The sequence below is a fragment of the Bombus vancouverensis genome, chromosome 3 (assembly GCF_051014615.1).
Source record: "Bombus vancouverensis nearcticus chromosome 3, iyBomVanc1_principal, whole genome shotgun sequence".
In the NCBI taxonomy this organism is placed as follows: Eukaryota; Metazoa; Arthropoda; class Insecta; order Hymenoptera; family Apidae; genus Bombus; species Bombus vancouverensis.
In genome coordinates this window covers 9,958,015-9,977,155 of record NC_134913.1, presented here as the reverse complement: position 1 = coordinate 9,977,155, position 19,141 = coordinate 9,958,015, and the positions used below count along the sequence as shown (strand labels likewise).

The 19,141-nt window shown below is 36.5% G+C and overlaps 1 protein-coding gene and 1 long non-coding RNA gene across 3 annotated transcripts in view; one reads left to right on the top strand and one right to left on the bottom strand.

Moving 5' to 3' along the window:
• The window catches only part of LOC117165784 (uncharacterized), a 124,804-nt gene that overhangs the window by 34,953 nt on the left and 70,710 nt on the right, over positions 1 to 19,141 (bottom strand). The window lies entirely within an intron of this gene.
• Positions 3,149 to 4,603, top strand: LOC143302486 (uncharacterized). Its single transcript, XR_013058049.1, has 3 exons — positions 3,149 to 3,519; positions 3,696 to 3,835; positions 4,106 to 4,603. It is a non-coding gene; the product is annotated as an uncharacterized LOC143302486 (long non-coding RNA).

The following is a 19,141-nucleotide window of genomic DNA, read 5'->3' as shown; positions in this document are numbered from 1 at the left end:
TGAAAGCCGGTCAAAGGGTTGTTGGTGCGGGGCCGACAGTTTTCCGCGGGTTTTCCACGAAAACTGGCTGCTTTGATCGGTGTATCCAATCAAAGGAGGGAGTCCTTTTTGGATTGGCCGCGATTTCCATCGCGAAAAGCGGAAGGAAAAGGATGTGGGCGGGATGATCGATCGGAAGCCGCGCCCGCGGCACTCCAACGACCACCAGGGTCGATCGAGAAAACGAGAAAGGGCTTTTCTCTTCGCTGAAGGCTCACGGAACTTTCCCGGGACAAACTTCTGCTAGATAGACCGAGAATAGAGGCGAAAAAGTGATTTGCGGACGAAAAAAGCGACGATCCTGTTCCACGTGGGACGCTCGAGGGTTAGTCGCAAGTTTTAGAACGCCTTCGAGATAGATTCTTCGCGCACGCCACTCGGTATGCTCTCGAAACGGCTTTATTACGCTTCGGAAATCGATAACTGCCGCGCTGCGTACCGAATGTACGACTCGAAATCGGCGACCTTTCGGACCTGTGCATCAGGGATTCTTAGTTAGGTTTCAAGGAATTTGCGAGAAAGGAAGCTCGATGGAATGGTGAAGAGTTAGACTATATTACGTGATAAGCAGCCCAGGATGTTTATGCAAATTTGTTGAATTAACGGAGAAATAAGGAAGAAAACTGTAATTTTGTTATTAAAGATAAGAAATATTCTCCTATACTTTTAGGTAATTCTAGAATTTAGATATAACAGTATTTACTATCGCTACTATAAATCCTCGATTTATTCTTTAGAAAACAAATTTTTTCTTCGCCACCCTCACCAGACAGGGTGTTACGAGTTATCGAAAAAATATAGGTTATCATTAAACGGAAACGAAAAGCTACGGAAAGGGCAGCCAGATTCGGATGTGGTGGATATCTCACCGATACCTAGATCCTGAGCTCGTAAATCGAGATTTGTGGCTAGCAGGACGCAATAACTCTGACACCAGGCTGCACTAACCCCGATTACTTTCGTAGAAATATTTCAGCCGAAAGTTCATTGACTGAGGCTCTAAAAAACTGTTCAGATCAGAGGAAAGAAATAACGAGGACCTTAACCTGTCACGAAATCGAAATTATTTTAATTAAGCAAACTAAGCAAATTAATTCGACTCACAGTATGCCTTCAACATTTTTATTGTTACTTATAATAACTATAATTCCTGATTTCTACAATCTCACAGATATACGAGCTTTTCGATCTTCGTTTTAATTATTATATCCTTTACCTATTTGCTGCATCCATAATATAAAACAATATTAAAGAATATGAGTAATCATCAATCAGTAATCGAAAGGTTATACACATTGTCAGGTTGTTAGAAAAGGGAAATTACCAATTTAAAAATATGTAGAAAAATTAATTCCAAAAATGAATTATATATTCCCTAGGAGTGTCAGTTTTTTACTTAAGAAATTTAACGCGTTTAACGAGAAGAATGTTACAAACCAAAAGCTATTTTAACATCGCTCTCGAGGCTAAGAAATATATATAAACAATATTTTATTAAAGGTAGTCAGAGCTCAGAGGCTATTACCTAAAGCGTAAAAACAGAAAATCTGCCCATTACGAAAGTTCAAATGAATAATAACTATCTATTTTAAACTTTCTACTATATTTCAAGTCGATTTCCTAGAAAACATCACCGTTTCTAACTGTGTCATTCTTCTAGAGTCTGATTTTGCCAATTTCTGTTCAAAAATTTATTCTTAGCGTGGTAGAGAAGTAGTTAAAAAAATCGTTGCTAAATATTATCGCTACTTTCGCTCGCTAAACCATAGGAAATATGCGAGTCCCTCCGCGGCACGATACTCCAGAGAAATAAACCGTCGACTACGGAGTTTTAACTCTAGATAAAAATGGAATAAGAAACAAGTAATAGTCGGGGAATTAATCCCGGACTCTCCAGCCAGCCAGCACAGGGAATGGCACACGAGTCGAACGCGAACGAGAACGGGAGCGAAAAATAAAACGTTTCCAAGACACGGACCGATCGATAGCTTCTTCCCGTGCAACGAACGCAGCCCTGCATCGACGATAGTCGAAGCGAACACCGTAGCCAGCTTTTGACCTGTTCCATGTTCCTTCGCGATATACCGAACGTATTAAAATTTCCTATTGGCGAGGCGCGGCACGGGTCTCGTTCCTTAAAAGCTTCCGCCATCCGTCTGCTATCCTCTCGTCGACGGATGGCACATACCGGCAGTTTCCTGTCATAAAAACTGTCTGATCGTACGACGAATTTTTGCAGGCTGCGTTGATGCGCCTCGAACAGACTGTTTCCTGTTTAAGTTCACCAGTTGTTGTACCATGCGACTGGATAATTTTTGACGGTTTGATTTCGAGGATTCTAATTTCGGGTAAATTGCTTCAGATTTTAACTCTTGGTTGTAACTTCGAATTTTATTATCGTTTAAAATATTTCATACGAAGTAATTTTGTAAGACGCGTGCTTCATTTATACAAATAGTGTAGCTTTAATAAAGATATTTGTTGTAAAAGTTGGTACATTAGTTTGCATTCGGATTTGGACTCTGGTCGTTCGACGTAGCTTTGAATTTGCTATTGTAAGAAAATTAGCGCATGGTAGTTTCGTAACAAGCGTGCTTGATTTATACGAACGATATAGTTTTAATAAAAATACCTGTTGCAAAAATTATTTCTTTCAAGACGCATTTTTAAAATCGTTTTTAGAATACTACGAATCGACATGTACATATAAGTTGTATTATATGTATATGTCACTATAAACAAACATTTCATGAACGATCCGCCTATTAATAAGCGCCTTTGATACGATAATAGAAATGAAAGGTGACTCGTCAATCTCAATTCACCCCCTCACGAATTCCCTCTTCGAGGTATCCGCGACCAAATCGAACGTTCGATTCTAAGAAGGAACGGCTCGAGTCGCGCAACCTTTTCCTAGCGTAACCACACAAGAGACGAGGCTCACCTAAAACGCGACGCGCTCACAAGACCTGTTTACGTAAGTGTGAATAAGACGTGCCGCATTCTAACGGTGATCTATTTACGTCCCTTGCTCTTCGAGATCCCAGCGCCCGCGGCTCGAACAGACCTAATTTTATATTCGGAGCAAAAACTCCGGCACCATTGCCAAGTGGAGCTCTAACAATCGCCACCACCGCGTTGCTCGCGGCCTCTTCTAATTCTTGTGTGTTAACGCCGGCTCCTCTAACCCGGATACCCGTCACTATATCGCGAATAATCGTACTAGGTTACGAGTAAAGCTTCTGTATCGTGTCGTTTAATGAAAATTTTTAGGATTACAGATGCGAACTTTTCTGACTTTTTGCAAGTGAAGTGTATTGTTAATGTGTTTGGTGATAGAAGATATTCTTTGGGCGACTGAGCTGTTTCAGTTTGAATTAGACTCGAAGTGTTGGCAAAATTATATTTGGTCGGAGTGTTCTGTTCATTCTAGAAAATAAAATGTATTCATATTTTATCGGAAACGTCATTTTTTAATTAGTAAGTTATGTTTGTCCTTGCCCAATGCATTGCGATTATGCTGATTATTTTCTTAATTTTAATTAAGAATATCTTTCTTTCCTTGGTTGCAAGCTTTTTATTCCAGTCTTCTATTTTACATTAAAATTCACATTAATTTTATTAAGTTCATTTTACATCCAGTTACATTTATTCAGGTAAAATCGTATCAAATAGTTCTCCGTAATTTTACTACCCGTATAAATGGAAGAATGAAATTCTCTTAAATATCAGCATCAATTAAAATGTTTCGCAAGTATAATCCAAAAATAAGGTTAAAAATGTAACAGAGTAACAAGTAAGTGAACAAAATAAATAGGTATTTCAACTTTTCTATGTGTAATTTTCGAACGAAAGTTTGCACGCATATTCAAGTGGGATACTCGAGGCGATCCCGAGCGAACAATTTTAAATCGGAACATACGGAACTTTCGTGGAAAATGTCAGGACGGAAGTCGTGAAAATCGCGGGCCGACTGCGCGGAAACCGTGGAAATAACAGAATTGTCGTTTTTCTATGGCTTCTGATCGCGCTTTCGGCCTTAAGCTTCCTTTCCCTTTTGTAACAGGATCGGTGAAACAAAAGAACGAGGGTAAAGTTTGGCGGTAGAGACAGGATTAATGCCCACCGCGAGGGAAGCTTTCGAAAGCTCCGGATCCGGAATGGAAACGGCGACAACGAGCTACCGGGGATTTACTCTGTGAAAGCAGAGGGAAATGGTCGAACAACGAGCCCATCTGCTGATACAATTCCAATTGACCGTTGTTGTCTGCATAAAAACATATTTGAAACATATATGAATTTTCGCTCTTTAATATAATCTTCTAATAAATTTATATTACAAAGTGTCTTTCGTGATTCAATGTTATTTCGATATCTAATTTAATCAGAAATATATCAGCGCAATTGAACATTTTTTGAAAAGGAAATTTATATTATAAACGTTCGTTCTTAAAACGAATTTAAATCATAAATTGCTTTTTGCGATCCAACGGTATTTTGATATTGGAGAAATTAATTTAATAGAAATATATTGGAAGAATTTACGTCCTACATCCTGTTACCTCGAATTTAATATATCTATCGTTAAATGAACAAGAACTCAGTAGATTTATCGGCGTTCATCGATAACGTTATCGTCATCGATAGCTCCTGCCACGGCACTTGGCAAGACACAGCGGCTGTTACGCATCCAAATGCAATTATTTATCGGCCCGTGAAAATAGAATGCTCGCGGTCGTGCTATATATAATAGGTGCACGTAGCTGACAAATACGAGCCAGTAACACGAATTCGATGTAGCAATTAATAATGACGAACGAGCATGCCGACCTCTTAGTCATCGTTCGAGTACCAGCTAATACCAACCAAGGGTCACCGTGTCGAAGCGACATAGAACTGCAATAACCGAGTAATTAACACCCGAGGAGCCAGACATTGCATAAACATTAATCACTTCGACGTGGTATTTAAAATCTCATGCGCTAATAAACTAGAGTAGAATCTTGTAACTTCTGTAACACGATAACCTAGCTTCTAAATAATGAAATCAAAATCAGGAACAAAATATTCTGTCCAATGGAAAATTGAATTAAATTATGGGAGTAAATGTTGGATACAATATTTCTTGGGAATCGATTAACTTCGAGGAAATGAATTTTCAAGACCTTTACGACCTTGCATCTTCGAAACGATTTATAACTTGACCGATAATGTAATTTTACCAAAATTCGTCTTAAGGTCAGTAAGGTCGGATGAAGTTAAAAGATATTTAGAAATTGATCACCTTTGAGAAAATAAAATTCATAAGAATATTTAAGATCTCCTATGTTTGGAATTATTTATAAATTGGTCTATTACGTAATTTTATCAAAAGATGTCTTAAAACCAATATAACCAATTTCCTATATTGTTACGGTCGATCTTATCGATCTATGCATTTAGATGTAGCAAGTTGTAAGTTTAAAGAAATCTTCTCTCGATTTCGCAATGTCCAAAGAAATGTAACGATGCTAATAAGATAGAAGTTGTGCACGTAGAAGTTTAAGCAAGAAGTTTCTTGCATGTCGCATCCTCGTGTCGTCGGTCAACACGGAAGTGAACCGAACCCTTGAATGTGCAAACATTGAGAAAAAGAGAGAAAGAGAGAGACGTGATGTACGCTATAAAACACAGAGAATTCTTGCTGGAGACGAGGTACGTGGTGCATCTCTATGTATACGTCGATTAGCCACGGCAATAAAGCATTTTCATGACGCGACACGCTGTAAAATTTATCAGGCGGGATCTTAGTCGTAATAACGTCTCTTTGGCACGCCAATTAACCAGTGCAATAAATTGCTTTTTCCCTGTTCCTGCTGGCGAATGCGCACTTTAAATTGCGAGGGAGCTTCGTGGATGACCTACATTTTTCGAATAAATTGGAAAATCCATGCTGCACCAAGAATTCAAACGTTTCATCCGACTTTTGATGGAATTTGAATTATTTAATTATGCTGCTTGTTAAACTGATATTCGACTAGATATCGTTATTGGATTAATAAGAGAGACGTTTGAAAAACATTTCTTCAAGCAGTTGGGAAGAATACGAAACTATTCATTGCAGAATAAAAAATTTGTTTTAGAATTTATAAATGTCATAGAAATATCTAGTTGGCTAAATATTCTGTATACGATGACTAATATACAATTTCTCGCTAGTCATTCTATTTTATTTTCAAACCACCGCGTTGATAGTACAGTCTGGAATAATAAACATTTGCTAAAAATACGTTTCGAGTTATTGCCCCGTTTCTTCGTCAATGTCTATTTTCAGATGAAATATTTTGGACATTTTTAATGAGGATCGAATATATTGGTATAATATTGGAAAAATGTCATTTTCAAACGGCGCTATTTACATCTCAAAGATATCAACACTCCATGATGTCAGATATCGAGATTTCTAACTTCTGAATAATTCAATGAAATTAGAGAAACCGAATTGAAAAAGAAAGAATGATCTCTTGTACTTCCATTCAGAATCGAATTTTCCATGACATGCATTCCGAGATATCAGAAACGCGCGATGTCACGACGAGAAGGATTTTATGCCGTGAGATTAATTAACAGACAGCAAGACCGAGATCTATTCCGGTCGAGGTCGACTATGTTTAGAGAATTCGAGAATGTTTACCTAATATAGAGCTAAGTAATCGTCGTACTATCGATTGCACGAATTTTGGCCAGACTTTCTGTAAGCTCAGGCTCTTTATTCCCTCGTAATTGCGGCGCGATTTACTTGGCAATCGACTTGCTTGGCCACTGCTCAGGCTTTTAGGCGACCACAGTCGATGCAACGCACCCTCGAACGACTCCGCGAAAAATAAATCGATAACATCCTCCAATATCAATCACATTTAAAAAACTGAATTGTAAAACGAGTGAAAACTGTTATACCTCTCCTAAACTTTATAACAAGCAAAACTATAAGAAATTCCAATAAGAAGTTTCCGATAGCACTGTCCCTCGCATCAGCCATATTTACACGCAAAAGAATTGCTGATTGATCTTAAAAAAGGTTAAAAAGCTATTATAGCGTTATAATGTAAATCTTCATCTCCATTTGTCAATATTATAAAGAACTTTTAATATATAATTAAAATCATTCTCAAGAATGCCCCGATTTCAAACATCCACTGCATCAGCATGTTTTTCCCAAAACCAAGAAATAAGGCAACATAGAACGTGAAAGAAATTGCGCGATAACGATCGTTTTCTCATAACGCAGCGTTCGAAAAGAAAAAAGAAAAAAAAGGGGGCACTTATCGAGGTTGGATAATGTTTCCAAGTAACGCGGAATGTCACGTTGGAAAACGTCTTTCCTTGTTATCGTTGAGCGACGAATTTTTATCAAGCACGGCGCGATAACGTGCAACACTTTGCCAACGAAACTCGCTCGACACCGTAGTCTCTTCTGTAAAAACCGATCGCAAAATCGCTGCTCGCTTCGTTAATTAACGATCGTCAGATGCTGCGTGGCCGCGGTTTCAAGAGACTCGAGCACGCTCGTAAGCCGACCTTTGCAGCGTTCGCAAAAATCCTGGCAGGAATTACGCTCGAGCATATATCAGCATGTCCAACGTGGAAAATAATTACGTGGCATGCAGCCACGTTGAACCGCGGTTGCTTCGTTCGAGGGTTACGCTTCGTGTTCGACGTTGAATGATCGATACGATCGGTTATCGCGACGTTACATACACGATGCTTGAGAATTTCTGACGAGAGAGATGAGAAACAGGATCATTTCACGAGCGTTCCAGGATCTTCGACTTGTGAAAGTGTTCACTGACAGCCTATGGTTCATATTTAAGTTTTTTACTAAGCTGCCTTAAAAAAAGACTAATAAAGAGTGCAAGTATTTCCATTTCATAGGTAACGAACATTGTTAATTAAAATTTATGACGAAGGAAAGTAACCAAGAAAATGTTTCGTCATCGATAACTGTTATTGATAATTAATGAAATGTTTCTTCATAGATAACAGCTATCGGTAGTAACATAAGATAATTTCTATCACCGATATTAATCACCAGTAACAAGAAAAATATACAGGGTGGTTGGTAACTGGTGGTACAAACGGAAAGGGCGTGATTCTACGCGAAAAAAGAAGTCGAAAATATAGAATGAAAATTTTTTTTCTTTTTTTAATTTCTCCATCGAAACAATGATCTGCAGTGAGATCCGTTATAACGAGACGTGATAAAGTGCACGCGTACCGAGCGAAAATTCAAAGCCGATTTTCTCGAAAACAAAGCCTCAAACGAAAAATTTTTATTCTATATTTTCGACTTTTTTTCGCGTAGAATCACCTCCTCTCCGCTTGTACCACCAGTTACGAACCACCCTGTATATATATTTCAGCGGTTATAATGATTGTTCGCAAACAGGATTATCGAAACTGAAATATGAATTCTCGTACAATGACAATGGGAAATTTGGATTACAAGGCAATTTTCTATTACTCGATAAGATAGTAGGAAAAAATACAACTTGTTAGATTCAAAGATATAAATAGACGATAAATCTATAAAATTCCATAAACAATCAAGGATATACTTAATATTACAACAATCGGTATTTTTGAAATACTCAATTCGACGGGAAAATTCGTATTTAATCCCACGATCAAACAAAAGAACATTTAACGTGAAACTGATTATCGAATTTTTAAATTCATCAGCATTGTTATTACGTTCTCTCGTTCTATGATCTTCAATTCTAATTGTGTTTACTACCATCATTATCTTAATAAGTATCAAATCGATACCTTTACATGTATCCACATACAATTACATAGATTTTACATACACGTGGCTTTGGAATGTCTGAAGAGAAAAACAAGAGGATTGTTTCATGAGAGATTCAAGACCTTCGACCAACGGAAGCGTGTTCGCTTATAGTCGAAGGTTCAACGATCGTCTATCGATCGAAGATCCTTGGCTTGGCGTGTTTGTTCTGCTTTGTTTGCCGGACGAGAACGCGGAATGCCTGAGACACGAGAGGTCTTCGCGTTGGCCCGTCGACGACATACGTTGGCCCGAGTTCGATAGAGTTCATCCAAGCTGACGTTTTATGTGCTCAACGTTGATATCGAGTCCCATGATCTAGGTCAGCGGGTCGGGAATCGATAGATGGGACAGAGATGAGAACGAGGCCTAAATTAGAGCTCGAGGGAGTCGATAGGGTGGACTATCGTTCCTTTGGACTTTTACAACTCCTTGTGAATTGGAAGCTACCTGTGTCTCTATATTTTTAGAGCTTTGTTTCTGTAGGCTTATCATTGTGCCATTGTATCGTCTACAGGATGGTTCATTCATGTTATAGTAATTATTGGTTCTTCTTTTGTTATATCGATAATGAGAATTTTTGTTTGTAATTTTTGCAATCCGCCAATTTTTACGTTCCAATTTCACTTTAATTTCAAGAAGAATTTCAAGTAAGAACTTCTAATTGTTCAAAATATAATACCAGTGCGATATTGAAATGAGAAATTATGACTATCGATAATTAATCTATCGTATTTTTGTCAAACTTGAACAATATATTAAGAATAGAAAAACAAGATTGCGCGTGGATCGAGAAAGGAACGCATCAAAAGTAATCTGTAATTTTTACTCTGATTTGGTTTTTGGTATGGTATGTACTTTGTGTTACACAGAGTTAAGCGTAATTTGAGTTAAAGTATAATGAATCTTGACTTCAGACTTTTCATAGAATTGCTATTGAAACTGAACTTTATTCCACTAGGGACGGTATTTCCTACATAATTGATGCACCTACATACGCCTTTTCGTATGCAAATGCACTGATGCAATACGCACGTCATCCACGTGTAATTATTCGCAATAAATTATCAATTGCACAACGCGTGTCTGCAGAATACAATTTGGCACACGTATTTGTACTTTAGATGTTAGCGAAAAACAGTTGCTGCAGTTACTCAATGATCTCAGATGTTCTAAAGCGGAACTATCAGCGTGACCTAAGTGTAATAGTTTCGTGCAAGACAGTCGGGAAAAATTGTTTACACGCGTATTTCGTGAATTTTAGAGAAGATAAGGTTCGTGAGTAAGATTCGAAATTTACTATACGTTGCGTAGCACTCTGTAGTGACAGGAGATTAGCTTGAAAAATTGCACAGTGCTTACGAAACAACAGAAAGATTTGTAGTCGCTAAGGTTTTGAAATATTTCTGTTATATCAAACTTTTGACGTAGTTTTAACGAGATTTTGCGGAACAAAAAAGCTATTGAAGTTTTATGAAGATAAAAATTATTCGAAAGAAAAAGATTAGAAAAGGAAATAAATATAAAGGATAGAATTACTGAAAAGAGAAAGGAATAAAGAAATTTTTATTCAAATGATTGGAACTTCGGGAATCAATTTTTTCCCTACATTTTCATATTTAAAAATTATATTCTCTCCAAATAGCAATCTACAGAATATAAATAAAAATTCAGGGGTTCCATAGCGAGGTTCAAAGTTAATCTGTATGAAGCTCGATGGAAATCGTGCAGTTTTAAATATTACTGGCAGTCTGCGTGATAACGCCCAACGAGCAGAGAGGAGACAAGTTGCGACAGATGTCAATTTCCACGATGGCGTGAGTTTTGTCGATAACGACGCTAACAGGAACAACAATTATTCCGCTCCCTCGCTCCACATTTTTGTTCCCTTGTTTCAATTAATTCCTAGATGTGTATGAATTAAACACATCTGACGAACTTAATTCTCTTTAATAAAATATGAACGCGTCGCGTTTTAACAGAAACATATTAGACGTTACGTGACGTTGCTTTACTACTGTTTTAATAAAATTTTAACGTAGTTAATGTATATCTAAGTATCAATTAACAAAGTTAAAAATAATATTCAATTGTCGTATAATAAAATTAAATTTTATAAATTTCGTCAATCATTTTATCATGCATTGTAAATCACTGACTATAATAATTCATACTAGAAAGCAGATGCTATCCTTATATGAGAATATCTTCGAAGTTACTTGTGGTAAAGTATACCTAACGAGCAAATTTAACATCTCTCATCCAACATCAGGTTTTATGACTTCGAGGTTTATACTATAGAAATTGCAATACTCTCCAGGATACTAAAACTTTTTCTCACAGTGATCCGTGATTGCTTCTAAAATTTTAATCCGCCTCCGTGGTGTTGAACGCGTCGCAACGCCGTAAAAGGAGAGACAAGCTGGCCAAAAAAAATTAATTATCTCGCTGTACAGTGCTTCGTTCGCACGCTGAAAATGGAGTAAATAAAATGTTACTCATAAACGAGTAACATTCTCCCTTCACTCACGGCACTAAGAAGAATGAAACAAAAATTAATTTTTTAATTCCTCTGTATACATATAATCTATTCACGTTCGTAAACTCTGTTACGAACCATTACATAATCCCATAGTACAGTATCGTCCTAATATCACCATAAATTACTCTATATATCACAACGAAACGCTATTCGAAATTCATCTCCAAAGAGAAAAGAGAGAGAAGAACGATAATAAAGAGAAAAAAAACAGGCAAAGAGTACTCGAGGAAGAAGGGAGTCGTTCGATCGTGGCATGTGAACTTTCGACGAAATCGCAAGAGAAGGAACACGGCATGCTCAACCGAGGGAGATAACCCCCGCGGGTTAAGGGTTGCGATTCACGATCGATGTTATCACGAAATTGGGATCGTGGATGCGCGATACCGTCTCCATGATAACGTTTCGCCGCCCCTCTTCCTCATTATGATATCAGTATGAGTTCGTCCTTCTCCGACACGGCGGATCTCGAGCTACGTAATATCGCGCGACCACGTTCATCGCGATGGAGCCGTTACATCGCGATAACCGGTGCGTGCACGCGCGCAAAGTACTTCTGATAAGCGTACGCTCGACCGAATCGTTTCCATGAGCCCAACCAGATTGTGGATTACGTTCTCGCGTGGAAACACCACTGATATTTGGTAATTGAGTACTTTTTCATTTTCGGCTGGATTTCGAAAGATTATTTGATACGGATCGTGTTTCATGAGCATCGAGTCATTCTTGACTCGATTTTGTCTCGTGGCTGATACAAAGTATCCTTAATTTTGAAGGAAAATAAATTTTTGAAAATTTGTCTAACTTCGTAGAAGAGGGAAAATTCTCGTAAATTTTCTTCATTTTCTAGGCAACAGACTCGTTTGCATTTTATGAGAGGAAAAAGAGTAAAGAAAGCGAAGGTTCGTTTTCTTTCAAACATAAAAGTATTTTTTGTACTAAGGAAAATATTCCGATAGAATTCGATTTACGACTAGCTTGTAAAAAATTTGTAGATCTAGCAAAGTTGAATGATTTGAAGCTTGATGAAGATTGTTTCATATTGAAAGCTTCTTAATTGAACGAAAAAGACTCAAATATGAAAAACTTCAGAAAAACGTTCTTCGGTTAACTAATATTAAATTTTGGAAGAGTCACAGAAAGACTTTTGGTTATTCGATATATTGGGAATTTAAAGGTTTGAACATTACTCAGAATTTCGGCCTCTCCGTTGCTACATCGCAACTAATTAATGGTCCTTTAAGTGGACCACAAATATAACACGTTGAATTTAAATTCAATGAATATATGAAACTGAATATTTACAATTATTTAATCGTAATGAGATTACACCGAATACGTTACGCGAACAGACAATGTAATTTGTCGGAGTAGACCTTAATTTTATTAATGTGAATCGTAACAAAAGCGTCAATTATGTAATAAACATGGAGTCGTTGTTAATTGTAGCATTGATTCGAATAAAGATAACAAGAAAATCGATACGTCAGTTATCGTACGAACGTAAACCAGAAAAGAAAGGAAAAATATTACGGACGTTATCAGCGTTAATAAATCGAGCAATTGTATTATATTCTCGTTTATCTACAAGCACGAGGTGGATGGAATAAAATATAGGTATTTTTATCCATTGTGTTCAGAAGAAAATAAAAGTTGATTATCGCTAATACACGATGCATTCCAATAAAATTAATCGACGATATTTCGTCGAATAGTACAGATAAGCAACGTAGTAAGAACAGAAATCTAATTTTACACGTTTCGAAAATATTATCAACAAGATATATATATATATATATATATATACACACATATGTATATGTGTATATACATATGTATATTATACTTGAAAAAATTATCAAACTGTTGTTAATTATTATCACATAAGATTGTCATAATCTTTTTGATAATTCTACAAGATTAATTTAACTTAAACGCAAAACTCGATAACTATGGACAGCTACTGCTCGTCGAAATTTTCTTTACTAGAAAATAAGAATTTTTATTCATCATCAAAGACTTCATTATAAAATATTCGAGTAGCAGACTTAAGAAACCTTTTCGTATAGACTCGATTAAGACGCGAGTTTTGCATAACCCGAAAGTACGAGATTCAAAGTACTAAGAATACGTTGAAACGAGAAAAACTCTAACTGATACGCATCAAATTTGTAAAACTCCAAAGTACTAGAGAAAACGACGTCAAAGACGCTAAGAAATCACTGAATCTCCAAGCCACGACTCTCAAAGTGCATCGCATACATTCCACTTATCCTAGACGTAATCTCGGCACATTGTTCGCGTTTCATTACGGTTCCTTTACGACACTCGTTCCTTCGATCGCGACCATAAAACGACGCTTACGGAAAACAACGGATCTCGTCGCGTCGGTTTCCTGGAGTGGTGATACAGGTGCAAAAGTACGTTTCTTTCATGAAGTAGAAAATTAAATTGAAGCTGAAAGTGCGGAATTGAAAATTATAAACTATTCAACTATTTAATAAGAACAAATTTTGTTTGTTTTACAATTGAGCTAACAGCTTTTAGATTTTCAGACTTTCGCTCAGACTCGATAGAAAGTCGATAAAATATCGTTTATAGCAAACAGTTATTTGGAGGGATTTCAACAAATGGATTTTTGAAGAGGTATGAAGGTATTCTGAATCATTATTGAATGAATCATAATAAAATTGTGAAAGACATATAGTCGGAAAAAGAAGAGGAATTCGAAAGCTGTAGATTTCCATACTTAGGTTTCTTCAAATTTCTCAAATATTCCTCCTAGTATAATATCATTAAATGACCATGGTCTTGATCCCATTAAATGGCTCACATTTAGAATTAGTTTTTACAGACATATATCAAAATTGTAAATTTTTCTTTCAGCAATAAAAAAGGTTGGTATAACCTTGACATGCTATCACACAAAATGGCAATTTTAGAAGTAATTTTTGTGGACACGTCGGTAGCAACGATTTCTCAAATGTGTCACTATTCTAGCAAACCGATGAAACAGACCTATTAACTTTTACGTCGTTTAACTTTAATGTCGCCTCCTATTATCTACGAGCGAATCAGACGGACGGTTCGCGGAGGATTACGTAGCGCTGCAATGATAATGCGAATCCACGAAATTCCATCAATAAATTTACCAACTGCGCAATTCGCCGCGTTTCCCGAGACCCGGTGATAATACTCTTCGCGTTTAATATCCGTCCGCTTCCCTTTTTACGACCGTTTTAATTTCATCCTCGGCAGTAACTCTCTTCTGCTCCGCGAAACGAACGACGCTCATTCAGTTCGCAAGTTGCTATCGTGACGCGTGTCCTCAGTAAAAAGATACGAACGATAAGATTCGGCTGTTCTTGATAAAGTTTTTTGGTAAACCAATTGGAGAAAAGGAAGGGAAGGGGGACTATGTATGACGAAAGCTGATCGAACTGACGAGATATTCGAACGAATTGCGAAATTTTATGAAATAGCCGATGAAAATTCGATAAGACTGTGTGTATTTTATTCTTGCGGAATTTTTAATCTGGAGATATTTGTTCAAAGTAGATGAGCAATTTTTGGAAGATTTTTGTGACTAATATTAGTGGAATTTGTAGATAGAATATAGAGATATGTGATACAGTGGATTTTTATATCACCAACTGCCAGATCTGACTACTATCTTGGCGAACTGACAAAACATTTTCCCAAAATGTCAACTGTGAGAGAGAGTACCTATACAATGTCTACTATATAAAAGACGACTACCTTTTTTCGTTGCTAAAAATACATTTGGCTAAAGAATGTTCCATATATTCTTTAACTTTATTTTACAATGTTATATTTCCTACTAATGTGTATTTTTTAAGATTTTCACAATAATATATTATATATGTGTTCCTTCATCTGAAAACGCGCAAATATCTTGAGCATTATGAGCGATACGGAAATATGTTCCAAACAAATGTCATACCAATATTTATTTTATATTGGAAAGCTGTATGAAGGCTACATTTTTAGATGAAAACTATATCTTTCACATAAACCACTATCGAGATATTAAATTTCAACTTTGATATGATCCGGCATTGGCGTCATCCAGTGTACATCACGAGAAAATTGCTTTGACAAACTTTGTGCATCATAATGGTTCTAAAAAGAGCTGATTGTGTGTATACACATTGTGTATATACTAAATACCATCCTTAAAACAGTTAGTCGCTTCTTTTCTACGTATTTACCATAAAATAATATGACTTTTTACCCTTCTTAGGAATTAATATTTCGATAGTTTATACGAAAGATACAAGTAAAGCGTTAAAGTAAAGCGTTTAAAATGTTGCAGTGTCGATTGCAAGAACACAGGAAAAGAAGATATAGTTTCCATTTAAAAATATAAACGTGACATTTATAGGGCTTTCCAAAGTCATTGTTTGATAAATTAAATATCGGTACGATATGTCCCCCTGGACATCCTACAATATTTGTTTCAAATATTTTTATTTTCGAGATATTTACATCACCAGATATTTCCCAGACAAATGGCACACGTCTTACGATATTTAATTTTGAAATCTAAAATTCCAATTTAAACAACATTTGAACGAGTATATGAAAAAAGGATGACTTGTACATTTATTAACAAAAATCTGGATCTTTAATACCAAAACAAATATCTACTCTAGAAATTATTATATGAAATTTTCAAATAATTTCCAACCAGTTCCAAAGGAAATTTTAACATTCTAGACAGTTTTTTTCGGCTTTCACTCTGTTAGGTAGACTCACAAAATATTATACTTCAAGGCAGCACACGAATTCCTAAAATAACACACGTGCTCCGCAAAAATTCATGAGAACGAAAATCTTAACGCGTTTATGTGGAACGTAAATCCGTAATTATCGAAACTTTTTTAACGATCTTCTTTGTAAGTTGTCCAAGCCCATGACGAGGCTGTCAGGGCAGCGAAAGGCTTCGTTTTAAACTCGACGCGAAGCACCTGGCTGGTTATAGTCGATAATGCTTATGCACGACTTGCTTCAACCACTTTGAACTTGGAGGGTCGTGTAAATCGCATGGAAAACGGGCTAGTAGGTCACCCTACTTTCGTCCGTTACATTCCACGATACACGTTCAACATACCGTAGAAATTTCCTTTGTTTATCCACTTTTACTTTTACGTTTATAGCTGGCAATAGCTGGCAGTTCGATGGCGCCGCCATCGTTTCGTTCGCGTTTACACTCGATATCTGGCGACGTTGATGATTCAGGATTTAATGGTACTTGCATGACATGTGTATATGAAATTTTTATTTTTAAAACGAATACTGGGAACGGGATCTTTTTCTTTCGACATCCCTGTAAGCTTATTTTTCGGGTATCTTATCATGTATTTGCGTGGATAAACTTCGTGAAACATAAAGTTAATATGTAAGCCGAGAGAGAGAGAGGATGTTACCTGATAACGTATTATGTTGTAAATTCGAAGATCGATTACATCAGAAATTCTCACGTTCGTTAAAAACTCATTTAAATTTCATCTAAAATTCTAATTCCTCACTCGGCCAGCAAAAGATAATTAAACGTTCCGCTATAGTTAACAATACGAGCGGAAACTATGTTAATATCTACTGACGAATTAAAATCGTTTCCAATAAAAAGCTTTCATTTCGTGTGAATGTTACGTTTCATTGTTTGTATTCATAAAACAGTTAGTTTATAAGAGTTGGTTTCGAACTTCGAGATGAGTGATTGTAGAGTTCAAAAATATACTTATGAGAACTTTGACATTTGAAAAAATCGAAGCTCATAAAAGTAGTACTGGAACCTTGAAAGATTAGAAACTATACCACAGATATATCATACTATACGACATGCACTATGTTCGCTACAATTCAATACCGTAAACAGAAATCTATCTTAAGCCTCTGATTAAAGTATTTAAAAAATATATCTGACGAATACTACTCGCGATAGTGTTTCATATGTGTAATTATCGAAGTACTTATAAACATCTAAAATCTTACTTCGTCTAGCTCTAAGATTATATAATTAAATTTCGAATTATTTAGTAGTACTTTCGTATAAGCGAACAAATTTGATATTATGAACATGAAATATAGAACCTGACAAAAAGAGGCTTCGTTGGAAAATAAGGGTATACGCAAATACTTTTTGTAGCCACTGTACTTGATCCCATTCTTAGTCAATAAACATTCGAACATGAACATTCTTACAATCTTATCGTTGTGGCATATGGTGAGACTTACCTGACCCACAAAGCTAAAAGCTCAGTACACCGATCAATCTCCATAAATGTTCCAATTCGAAATGCGACTAGCTTCCTAAATAGGCGGCTATAAACTTAATCGGACTGCATATTTACCAATATCGCTGGAAAGCGTTTCGTGTCGCATGAAATCGAAAATAAAGACGCTTGTCACGTAACCACAACGAAAATGTTCCACTGTATGTATGTATACACGACGTACATATATATATATATACATATATATATATATGCAAGACTGTTTTAAGCACGAAACGTCGCGAAGTCTCATAATTTTGATCGCACGAGCTACGGCGATAAAACAGGGCGAAATTGCCAAAGCAAACACACACAGTCGGTCGACATACGCGCGTACCACCTAGCTGAGGGTTAAAATTACGCTCTGACTACAGGTCAGGCTCGAGATTCGTTTGGCAACCCTGTCATTTTCCTCGAGAGCCCTTAACGAGTCCCGGCCCTACCTTCCTCTTCATCCCTGTCACCCTCGAAAAAAAGCAACCCCTCTTCTCGAGCCAAGGTGAAATAAAAGCTGTTACACTCGGTAACGAGCTCGGAACAAGCAATAACGTCGCATGGAAATTTATTACGGTAAACACGGGCGCATCCCGAGGCCTCGTTGCTCATAGCGATCGCGCAGTAAAACGCGTTCCAAATAATTGCCCTGCTTGCCCTTTCGTACTTCTTTGCTCCCGCTGGGAAAAGACAAGAAGTAAATTTCTCTTGAAAACCTTTTCAAACTCTTTCCATACAGATCTCCTCTTCAGAATTCATTTAGGTTTTTCTTTAAGTCTCATTACGTAGTCTTTTTATACTATTTGTACAATTAAGGAATTTATTAGATTTGGATTGAATGGAAAGCTTATATATTTTCGGAATATTAGATACAATTGTATGACCACAGAATTGATGTATTGTAATCAATAACGTATAACCCCTGTTACTATCTGCCAATATTCTAGATTGCATAGAAAGAATTATAATAATAGCAATATAATCCTTTTCCCATTTCCAATATCCTAAATAATAAATCAACTAACGATCACAACTATTACAATATATTCTATATTAATCAACATTATGTTCCTTAAAATTTTACTTTTTTCATCTCAATACCGAAACGACAACTAACCATTATCAATTTTTTAAACAATATATAATACAATTTATCCTTGTTACAATTCTACGCATAGTAAAATCAATATAACAGCCAACGATAAATCAATAAATCCAACTAACAGTCCCCCATAGCTCGTCCTATTCACTGATTATCAACTGTCCCAAGTTTCAAGTAGAAAACTACCGCCACTGATCAGACCGAGCGTTACGCGGCATCGTGGTACTTCTGGTTCTACCGAAGCACTTCATAACGCATTAAGAGGCAGTTTTCTTCGTTTCATAATCGATTACGTAAAGCAACGACGAACAGTTATGGTTCCGTTTTTGCAGGGAATATTTCGT